We start from the raw sequence: 8,704 nt of genomic DNA, 5'->3' as shown, positions 1-8,704 counted from the left end.
GCTGTTACGTAGGTGGGACGAGTTCGTCCCACATACCCCAGAGAGGTTAATGCCTATACTCACCCGACCGTTGACGCGTTTTAGAATTGAGGACACAACGTCACTAGCACCTCCTCTATACGTGTCTGTAATAACTGACACAATGGCTTTCACGTCCATCCTCCTCAGACTGACGTCATACATCTTCCTCAGACGGCGTTTAAATCGTTTTAACTTCCTTGAACTCAAACGCATCAATTTGGATTCCATGCTCCTCATCTTAAAATGAACACAAATAAATAAAAAGGTATTTAAAGTGGAACTGACAGCGTTTTAGCAACATGAACTCTGATAAATCTGTTCATATATACCCCCAGGAAGAATTACGTTTTTTTTATTACATTTTCTGACAAGCGAGCATTTATATGGCCATTTTCACGTTTTCATGAATTCATAGAATGTTTGGGAATGACGTATAGTAAGGCATTTGTGAAAATTCTATAGCGATGTAGTGAGAAATGATCAGACACCGCAGTAAATAAAACCACCTGTCTTGTCCAGGACCGGAGTCTACACAGATAGGTGCCATAGCCTGTATGCAAATAAGCCATTTGCCACACGGGCCTGCCATTATTCCCTTTGACCTGGACTGTGTTTTTACAGGAAGTAGCAACAGCTCAACTTTAGATCATTAGAATGCATTCGCCACAAAATACACCTGAATGGATTTCAGTAAATACCACGGGAGTCCGTTTACATTAGGGAACTTCCCAGTCCTATTGATCAAACAACCATGAAAAGGTAGTCTCTCTCTCCCTCAGTTGTCTACGCACATCAACAACTAATGCTAGCCAGAGTGAGAGAATCTAAAATCTAACAAGGGAACTGAAACCCTCTCAAACTTTTTCAGCTAGTTGGCCGTCAAAATGGCACTGATAACTGCGAACCTGCTCGTTCTTATACAACTAGCCTGCCAATGCATGCTTCTCCCAAACCACATTTTGACAAGTGAATGTGAACTTGCTTCCCCGCCCATTTGTTCAATGCCAAATTCATTTGATTGACAACTAAGAGATATGTTAACTGTGGATATCAGTCGTTTAAGTTCAGCCTAGCTAGCAAAGTGATTGGCATGTCTTGGTGGCTAACCAAATGACCCCTGCCTGCATCTTTAGCTGTAACCACCGACAAACAATGAGGAAAAAAGGTTGGTCACTCACCCACTCCAATGACATGATATCCTCCCAGCAGCTAGCTAGCTAACTGTTAGGCTTTGTGTGTTTAGTTTGCTAAATATATAGCTAGCTACATAATAGATATGCTAGCCCAGGGGTGTCAAACTGAATCAGCACATGGGCCATATTGGAATAAAAATGATGAATTCGCGGGCCAGACAAAGCCCATGTCTTTTTACAAAAGAAACTTGCAACTGCGACCCAACCTGGACATTGTTTGAAAAAATATGGCCCTTTCTAAAGTCCACTTACTGTATGTACATAGGATGCTGTATATAGCATTTTAACATATTAAAACAAACAAAAGAGATAAATCATATTCGTCCAGCCTTAGTTGCTATGCTTGCAGATGTGCATAATATTATGCAACACAAATCAAAAAGTATTTAATAACAAAAACGTACCAATAGGTTTTTTTGCACTACATGGATCACCAGTGTGGTTGAATGCAGCATAGCTGTATGGTGCACTCAAAATGTATTGTAGTTGAGTAGCCAGCCTAGGCTACAGCTCTAATGTTGCCATAATAGGTCTATATGTTTCTCCTTTGTGTGGTGTTTTGTTGCAGGTTTAGTTTTTTTGTTATTCATTGTCAAGCTTTTAAAACCGAAGACTGAGTACAATATTTTAGCAGCCTTGCTAGGACTGTGGCATGTGTGTGTACACTTTCCCTCCGCTGTGCGCTGTAAACGGGACACACGAAAGCAGCACAATTGAAGTTGAATTCACTGATGCATCAGGTTGTAATTTCATAAAGTAGATGACTCGACTGTTGACTCATTTATGTAGACCCACTTGTGTGTCCTATTCAGCCCGCGGGCCTTGTTTGGCACGCTGCCACCAGCCTATTAGCCCGGGTTATGACTGACTTGTGATCATTTCCCTTTCTAGTTGGATTGTATTAACATGCCCAGCCTTACAGTTTTTGTTAATTTATTTATTTTTATTTATTTCACCTTTATTTAACCAGGTAGGCAAGTTGAGAACAAGTTCTCATTTACAATTGCGACCTGGCCAAGATAAAGCAAAGCAGTTCGACAACATACAACAACACAGAGTTACACATGGAGTAAAACAACATACAATCAATGATGCAGTAGAAAAAAATAAGACTATATACAATGTGAGCAAATGAGGTGAGAATAAAAAATGCCATGGTGGCAAAGTAAATAAAGTATAGCAAGAAAAACACTGGAATGGTAGATTTGTAGTTTGAAGAAAGTTCAAAGTTCAAATATAAATAATATGGTGCAAAGGAGCAAAATAAATAAAATAAATAAATACAGTAGGGGAAGAGGTAGTAGTTTGGGCTAAATTATAGATGGGCTATGTACAGGTGCAGTGATCTGTGAGCTGCTCTGACAGCTGGTGCTTAAAGCTAGTGAGGGAGATAAGTGTTTCCAGTTTCAGAGATTTTTGTAGTTCGTTCCAGTCATTGGCAGCAGAGAACTGGAAGGAAAGACGACCAAAGGAGGAGTTGGCTTTAGGTGTGACCAGAGAGATATACCTGCTGGAGCGCGTGCTACAGGTGGGTGCTGCTATGGTGACCAGTGAGCGGAGATAAGGGGGGACTTTACCTAGCAGGGTCTTGTAGATGACCTGGAGCCAATGTGTTTGGCGACGATTATGAAGCGAAGGCCAGCCAACGAGAGCGTACAGGTCGCAGTGGTGGGTAGTATATGGGGCTTTGGTGACAAAACGGATGGCACTGTGATAGACTGCATCCAGCTTGTTGAGTAGGGTATTGGAGGCTATTTTGTAAATGACATCGCCGAAGTCGAGGATTGGTAGGATGGTCAGTTTTACGAGGGTATGTTTGGCAGCATGAGTGAAGGATGCTTTGTTGCGAAATAGGAAGCCAATTCTAGATTTCACTTTGGATTGGAGATGATTGATGTGAGTCTGGAAGGAGAGTTTACAGTCTAACCAGACACCTAGGTATTTGTAGTTGTCCACAAATTCTAAGTTAGAACCGTCCAGAGAAGTTATGCTGGACGGGCGGGCAGGTGCAGGCAGCGATCGGTTGAAGAGCATGCATTTAGTTTTACTTGTGTTTAGGAGCAGTTGGAGACCACGGAAGGAGAGTTGAATGGCATTGAAGCTCGTCTGGATGGTTGTTAACACAGTGTCCAAAGAAGGGCCAGAAGTATACAGAATGGTGTCGTCTGCGTAGAGGTGGATCAGAGATTCACCAGCAGCAAGAGCGACATCATTTATGTATACAGAGAAAAGAGTTGGCCCAAGAATTGAACCCTGTGGTACCCCCATAGAGACTGCCAGAGGTCCAGACAGTAGGCCCTCCGATTTGACACACTGAACTCTGTCAGAGAAGTAGTTGGTGAACCAGGCGACGCAAACGTTTGAGAAACCAAGGCTACTGAGTCTGCCGATGAGGATGTGGTGATTAACAGAGTCAAAAGCTTTGGCCAGGTCAATGAATACGGCAGCACAGTATTGTTTCTTATCGATGGCGGTTACGATGTCGTTTAGGACCTTGAGTGTGGCTGAGGTGCACCCATGACCAGCTCTGAAACCAGATTGCATAGCGGAGAGGGTGCGGTGGGATTCGAAATAGTCGGTAATCTGTTTGTTGACTTGGCTTTCGAAGACCTTAGAAAGGCAGGGTAGGATGGATATAGGTCTGTAGCAATTTGGGTCAAGAGTGTCACCTCCTTTGAAGAGGGGGATGACAGCAGCTGCTTTCCAATCTATGGGAATCTCAGACGACACGAAAGAGAGGTTAAACAGGCTAGTAATAGGGGTTGCAATAATTTCGGCAGATAATTTTAGAAAGAAAGGGTCCAGATTGTCAAGCCCAGCTGATTTGTAGGGGTCCAGATTTTGCAGCTCTTTCAGAACATCAGCTGAATGGATTTGGGAGAAGGAGAAATGGGGGAGGCTTGGGCGAGTAGCTGTGGGGGGTGCAGTGCTGTTGAATGCAGTAGGGGTAGTTAGGTGGAAAGCATGGCCAGCCGTAGAAAAATGCTTATTGAAATTCTCAATTATAGTGGGCTTATCGGTGGTGACAGAGTTTCCTATCCTCAGTGCAGTGGGCAGTTGGGAGGAGGTGTTCTTATTCTCCATGGACTTTACAATGTCCCAGAACTTTTTAGAGTTGGAGTTGCACGAAGCAAATTTCTGTTTGAAAAAGCTAGCCTTGGCGTTTCTAACTGCCTGTGTGTATTGGTTTCTAACTTCCCTAAAAAGTTGCATATCGCGGGGGCAGTTCGATGCTAATGCAGAACGTCACAGGATATTTTTGTGTTGGTTAAGGGCAGTCAGGTCTGGGGAGAACCAAGGGCTATATCTGTTCCTGGTTCTAAATTTCTTGAAAGGGGCATGCTTATTTAAGATGGAGAGGAAGGCATTTAAAAAAAATAACCAGGCATCCTCTACTGACAGGATGAGGTCAATATCCTTCCAGGATACCAGGGCCAGGTCGATTAGAAAGGCTTGCTCGTTGAAATGTTTCAGGGAGCGTTTGACAGTGATGAGTGGAGGTCGTTTGACCGCTGACCCATTACGGGTGCAGGCAATGAGGCAGTGATCGCTGAGATCTTGGTTGAAAACAGCAGAGGTGTATTTAGAGGGCACGTTGGTTAGGATGATATCTATGAGGGTGCCAGTGTTTGCGGCTTTGGGGTTGTACCTGGTGGGTTCATTAATAATTTGTGAGATTGAGGGCATCAAGCTTAGATTGTAGAATGGCTGGGGTGTTAAGCATGTCCCAGTTTAGGTCACCTAGCAGCACGAGCTCTGAAGATAGATGGGGGGCAATCAGTTCACATATGGTGTCCAGAGCACAGCTAGGGGCCGAGGGGGGTCTATAGCAGGCGGCAACGGTGAGAGACTTGTTTTTGGAGAGGTGGATTTTTAAAAGTAGAAGTTCAAATTGTTTGGGTACAGACCTGGATAGCAGGACAGAACTCTGCAGGCTATCTCTGCAGTAGATTGCAACACCGCCCCCTTTGGTCGTTCTATCTTGTCTGAAAACGTTGTAGTTAGGGATGAAGATTTCACAGTTTTTGGTGGACTTCCTAAGCCAAGATTCAGACACAGCTAGGACATCCGGGTTGGCAGAGTGTGCTAAAGCAGTGAATAAAACAAACTTAGGGAGGAGGCTTCTAATGTTAACATGCATGAAACCAAGGTTATTACGGTTACAGAAGTCATCAAAAGAGCGCCTGGGGAGTAGGAGTGGAGCCAGGCACTGCAGGGCCTGGATTCACCTCTACATCCCCAGAGGAGCAGAGAAGAATAAGTATGAGGGTACGGCTAAAAGCTATAAGAATTGGTCGTCTGTGACGTCCAGAATAGAGAGAAAAAGGAGCAGGTTTCTGGGGGCGATAAAATAGCTTCAAGGTATAATGTACAGACAAAGGTATGGTGGGATGTGAGGAGGTAAACCTAGGCATTTAGTGATTATGAGAGAGATATTGTCTCTAGAAACATAATTGAAACCAGAAGATGTCATAGCATGTGTGGGTGGAGGAACTGAGAGGTTGGATAAGGTATAATGAGCAGGGCTAGAGGCTCTACAGTGAAATAAGCCAATAAACACTAACCAGAACAGCAATGAACAATGCATATTGACATTAAGGAGAGGCATGCTTAGCCGAGTGATCAGAGGGTCCAGTGAGATTCAGACAGCTAGCCGGGCCATAGGTAGCAAGCTGGTGGAAGATGGGAGGGAGGTCTGTTTTTAGCCACCTCGTGCGTTTCCGTCTGTGGGTTAGTGGGGTTCCGTGTGGAAGGGGGGACCTGTCCAAGTTGGCAAAATAGTTAGTTATAGTGGCCCAAGAAAAGTGTCCGATAGACCTATTCAGATCGCAGCCAAAAAGACAGCTAACGATTAGCCGGCCGCAGATGGGCGATCCGGTTAAGTCGCGATGGAGGGGCCAGTTGGATAACTCCCTCGGGCAGATAACGTCGGTGGTCCAGTCGTGAAGACCCGATAGGGCTCCGCATCGGCAGTAAAACGGGTCAGGATAGGTGAGTTGTAGCCCAGGAGACACTTCAGCTGGCTAGCTCAGGAATAGCCCACGAGTGGCTGACGGAACTCTTCAGCTGGCTAGCTGGCTAGCTCCGTAATAATGTGTGTTAATTCCGTGACCGACGTTGCCAATATTCACTCAGGTAGCAGCTAGTTAGCTGCAAGATCCAGGTGTAAATGTCCAGAGCCTGCGGTAGAAATCGAGGAAAGGAGAGAGAATAGGTCCGATATGCTCTGGTCTGAGTCGCGCTGTACAAAAACTGCCGATAGCTTTTCGAGCTAATGGATAGCTGAGGACAGCTAACCGTGGCTAGCTGAACTTCAACGTTAGCCAGTGAAAATGGCTAACCTCTGGCTAGCTTCTAGTAATTGAGTAATTGAAACAAACAGTTTTAATGTTTGTACTTTTCTCTTAACTAATGTCTGTGTTCTATTCATGTGCTGTTCTAATAACCAATTTCTGTGTTCATGCAAGTGGCTGACTGTACAAATCCTCACTTATCAGTAGCTGCCATTTGGCAGTACGCCCAGACGTTGTTTTGAGATGATCTCAGTTTCAAGGTCTCAGCTTAGAGAGAAAGACTCCTTGTGAGATGTTGGTATGTCACATGTTATGAACCAGTATTGGTTGGTCACATGAATGAAACAAAACGCTAATGATGAATGAATTATGCTAAATCATGCAAATATAACTTGTCTGTGTATAGCCGTATATAAGACACCTGCTGGGACTGCCCCAGCAGAGCTCCTGATTAACATGTGTACTGTTGTGCATTGAGTTGGTCTCCAGCACGCTGACAATAAACAATGATTCAGTTAAGATCGACTTTGAGTGTCCCTGTGTAAGAATTTCCACGACACAGTGCATCCCCATTGGGTGGAGGCAGCAAACAATGTACCAGGCCAGCTGTGATTTACCTCATAGCAACATTTTTTATGGACTACCAATAAATGTGATGGTGAATTATACTAATCATGCATTGAACTGCATCCATCTTTTCTGCCAACAATGCAATATAACCTATTTTTAAAACCTCTTATATAAAGTTGGTTTTGAAGCATAAACTAGGAATTTGATCTTTTTGACTGGTATTAGGATTGTCTGTTTCATATCTGCAAAGTAGTTAAAATGCTGTCAGTTCCACTTTAAAGTACATACAGTCTGGTTATTGTTACTCTCTATTTCACAATGTGAGTAGCCATGTGAAGTTTAGGCCTGTACCTTCAATCCCTTATCCCTCCCTGCCCTGGTTCCACTGGTGACCACACAGACTCTCCATAATGTCCACTTTTATTATTTGGTTTAATGTGAGAAATTCATGCAGGTCATTTACCTGGGATGATAATAACTAGTACACATCGTAGCAAACAGCTGCAAAACATTCAATGAAAATTAGAGTTTATATTGGACAAATTCAGGTAAGTCCCTCCCCGTGTACTTCCTAGTGAAAACACCCCCAGAACAGGTAGACTTTAATTATCCCTGTCTTAGTTCACCACGTAAATAATGAGTCATGTAATCTTTGTTGCTCATGTATCAGAAAGTACTTTCAATGCTGTGTGTGGCCTACATTTCCTGAACCACACTCACCACTAAAAAGGACAAGCCGGCAAGAGCGAATAATCGAGAACCTATGCTCTCTTACAATGGCGCGCAAAAACGAAATCCTACATTTGAGCTACTGTGCAATATGGTTCAAGCCAGTCTCAGAAGCCCTACAGCCATGATGAATTGACTAAAGTAACTTTATGAATTATTTAAATGAACGACTTAATACTTAACTTCTCGGTTTACTACTGTATTGGCTGCACAAAAACAAGCACATTTCCTTGTTGGCTGCAACACAGACGCAAACATTGGCATGGAAGGACAATGAAGCTTTCAGATAAAGTGCATTATTCAACGAATAACGTTAAGTGAAATTCAATCTGACAGTAAGTTATAATGAAAGACAAACAGTTGTTTCACTCACATCTAGACTACTTTAAAAAGTGTTACCTGCATTCAGATTTGGTGATTTCCCTGCTCAGCTCCAGGAAAGTAGCCTATTAGCCTAACAAATTAAATTCTGCCAATAAAGCTTGTCTTTCTGACTGTGTTGTAAGCAATTTTTTTTAAGCTCAACTTCTCGACGAATGTATCAAACGCCGTTGGCTAAAAGAACTCATATGGATATAACAGGTGTGAGGGGGGAAAATGGCGATAGGTGCATTTCTAAGAGCCTGGCTGACACGCAAACAATGTGTCACCCAGAATATCAGAGCCTGCCTCCTCAGCGTGGGAGGCGGGTGGAATTCAACTTGGGGCATTCAAATGGATCGCCGTTTGGGTCATAAAGCACGTGGTCAAAACGTGATATTTTTAATGCTACGCGTGTAAAGTAAGCGGGTGCAGGCGCTAAATGCACGCGTTGAGTTAACGCCTACACGGTCAAATAAGCGCGTGCAAATGTGCTAAATAAACGGCTGCAAGCGGTCCTGCACACTTCTAATTAAA

General features: G+C 43.6%; 1 long non-coding RNA gene across 1 annotated transcript; it reads right to left on the bottom strand.

The window, feature by feature from the left end:
- Window positions 1-75: 75 nt before the first annotated feature.
- LOC115178686 (uncharacterized) lies at window positions 76-8,473 on the bottom strand. The gene is made up of 2 exons (XR_003872663.1): window positions 8,207-8,473; window positions 76-258 (listed from the first exon to the last, which is right to left on the bottom strand). It is a non-coding gene; the product is annotated as an uncharacterized LOC115178686 (long non-coding RNA).
- Between the last annotated feature and the right edge of the window lie 231 nt (window positions 8,474-8,704).

This window comes from Salmo trutta, chromosome 38 (genome assembly GCF_901001165.1).
Source record: "Salmo trutta chromosome 38, fSalTru1.1, whole genome shotgun sequence".
Classification (NCBI taxonomy): Eukaryota; Metazoa; Chordata; class Actinopteri; order Salmoniformes; family Salmonidae; genus Salmo; species Salmo trutta.
The sequence above is the reverse complement of the archived record's forward strand: the minus strand, read 5'-3'. Positions and strand labels throughout refer to the sequence as shown.